Here is a 2,660-nt window from a genome sequence, read left to right as displayed (position 1 = left end):
TTTATGTAAATGAATGCTTTTTACTTTGTTTTGGATATTTGTCTAATCTAGGAATTTTTACGTTGTGTACTGTACATTCAAATTTTTTATACGATTTCTGATAATGGTTTTTATAGTTACAAGAATGCGGACAAAAAACTTTGTTGGTTCTATTTACGTATGAAAATTGTAGTGTTTATTTTTCATTCCATTATTAACGAAGACGAAAGGAAAGAAATATAATAAAGTAGGTAATTAATGGTCAGAAGTTGATTCGTAAATAAAAATTAACAAAATAGTTGTTAACGGTATGTCGCCATTTTATGTGTCGTCGATTACCTGTTTTTATTTTATTTTACGTTTCATTTATTTAAGGTGAGTGTTTAATTCTTTTTTGTTCGTTTTCTACGTATATATTAACTTTAATTTAAAAGTCAGAAGAAAAGGTTTAGGGGTTAAGTGCTTAAAATTTTCCGCGTAACATCTCTTATGATGAATTTTACAATTTTACTTGCTTTTTTGTAAGTGCTTTTAACCTATTTCATTATTTATTTACTTCATACAATAATTAATTCGTTATTTCTCTATTTCTACAGATTGAAGATAAATTAGAGAGGAGATTGAAGTTTATTTTAATCTGAATGCAAAAGCAAGTGGTCTATGGTTTTTTATCTGTTAACTTTTCATCTTTGAGATTCTTGCAGTTAATTAAAGTGAGCTTACATTCTATATTATGTTTGTAACGTATTTGGTATTAATAGATAAAAAAACATTATATGTACGTTATTTAGTCTGATATTTCATGCATGGATTTTATTTTACAGGAACATTAGAAAGCTCCAGATGCCGTTAAAATAAGGAACATCGGTTGCATCAGTCCTCATTTGCTACAGGAAGTAGATGTGTATCTATGGTCCTAAAGGAAGCATGGAAGTGCCTTTTTTCCATTCGGATTGGAGACAGTGTGCTGTTGCTGAAGGAAGGATTCATGACAATAAACTGGTAAGTAACAGTACCAATTAAGAATAGTAAATGAGGCCCCAGAAACTTCTATCTCTTAAACATTTGTAACTTGCTTCAATAGACAACTTTTAAACAACGTTTCAGAAACGGCAGTAGTTAAAACAGAATAATTAATGTGGAACTGATTTTTTTATCAATCTAAATGGTACTGATTAACTTGCTTTAAAAGTGATAATTAATTACTTTTTCTTGCCCGTTTATATAGATTGCCCAACAAATGAGAAGGAATTACAGTTAATTTTGGTGCTACTGAAACAACCGATGCTTTTGATGTCTTCACCTTGCAACATAATGCAGTTAGTTTTGGTCCTGAGAATGGGATGTAAATGGAAATTAAATTGGAAGCCACTGAGACAACAAATAGTCTGCAATGATATCCCTCCTAGATTTGCTTTGCTCTGCTCTCATACTGGTAGACTTTGTATTGCTACTTTCTACAGTTAGTTAAGGTGAGAAAACAAGACGTAATTAATATTGCTCTTTATTAACCTATAGTGGCATTTCTTTTAAACTGTTATCTATTGGCCAGAGAATAGATTGTTCTTGTGGCGTATGTATAGGTGCATCTGTGGAAAACTATCTATAGTGTACATCATAAATTAATGTTATCTGCATCTATGATTATTTCTCATTTATATGTCAAATTTGGTCTGTCATTGTGTAAACTTGATGGTTGTCGCCATTTTATAGTTCAGCTGATTTACTTGGTTTTTGATGCGTGTTTTTAGGTGTGTTTAATCTCTTCCTTAATTATAGTGTGATTAATATGTTTTTTTTCCCATTTCTACAGATCGTTCAACAAATGAGAGGGAGGTAAAGTTCAGTTGGTCGTACTGAAACAACCATTGTCTACATGGGTGTGGTCTTTGGTGAACTATATTCTTGATTTGCTGTTTTCGTCTTCGCTTTGCATCATTATACAGTTAGTTTTGAACTGATAAGTGAGAGCAACTGCATATTTATTTGAATTTCACTGAAATAAGAAATTTTCTGCATTGGTATTCCACCTGGATTTGGTTTGCTTTTCACACCTGCAAACATTGGAACATTACGGTCTACAGTTAATTAAGGTGAGAATACTTGATATAATTAATTTTAATTGCTCTTTATTAATGTGATTGCCACCGTATCTGTTTCAGATCGACGTTGGAGAAGACAAAGATGACCCCGTAGTTAAGATAGTTCTCTATCTTGCATGCTCTATCTAGTAGAATTCATTAAGTTGATTTTATTCAAATTAGTTTATTATTTTGCATGTTCTTTTGTTTTTTTGTAGTTAATTTGATTTAGTTTTTATTTTGCATGCTTATTTTTGTTTTTTTTTTGTTTGAAGTAATTGTTGATTGAAGATGTTCTTAATTTTTTTTGTATTTAGTAGTGTAGTTGTAGAAATAACACGTTTAGTAGTTGTAGTATAGTCTAACCTTGCTTACCTCTTCGCTTAGCTTACTGCATATTCTTACTATAAATTGCTTTGCATTTACCCTACGAATTCTACATGATTCAACGTTTCGTTATCGTGTGTGTTTCTTCTCACCCTTGTGGAATTAGGGAGGGCCTCCCCGAACGACTTCCCTTGGGCTTAGCTATTTAGTTGATCTTAAAAGTGTCTTATACACTTTTCGCGAGTCTACTCTAGCGTTACTTCCTTTCAGACA

The 2,660-nt window shown here is 31.6% G+C and overlaps 1 long non-coding RNA gene across 1 annotated transcript; it reads left to right on the top strand.

Moving 5' to 3' along the window:
• Positions 1-19: 19 nt before the first annotated feature.
• On the top strand, positions 20-975 carry LOC112904985. Its single transcript, XR_003231479.1, has 3 exons — positions 20-354; positions 576-692; positions 804-975. It is a non-coding gene; the product is annotated as an uncharacterized LOC112904985 (long non-coding RNA).
• Positions 976-2,660: the final 1,685 nt, after the last annotated feature.

The sequence above is a fragment of the Agrilus planipennis genome, unplaced genomic scaffold (assembly GCF_000699045.2).
Source record: "Agrilus planipennis isolate EAB-ADULT unplaced genomic scaffold, Apla_2.0 scaffold84, whole genome shotgun sequence".
Classification (NCBI taxonomy): domain Eukaryota; kingdom Metazoa; phylum Arthropoda; class Insecta; order Coleoptera; family Buprestidae; genus Agrilus; species Agrilus planipennis.
The sequence above is the reverse complement of the archived record's forward strand: the minus strand, read 5'-3'. Positions and strand labels throughout refer to the sequence as shown.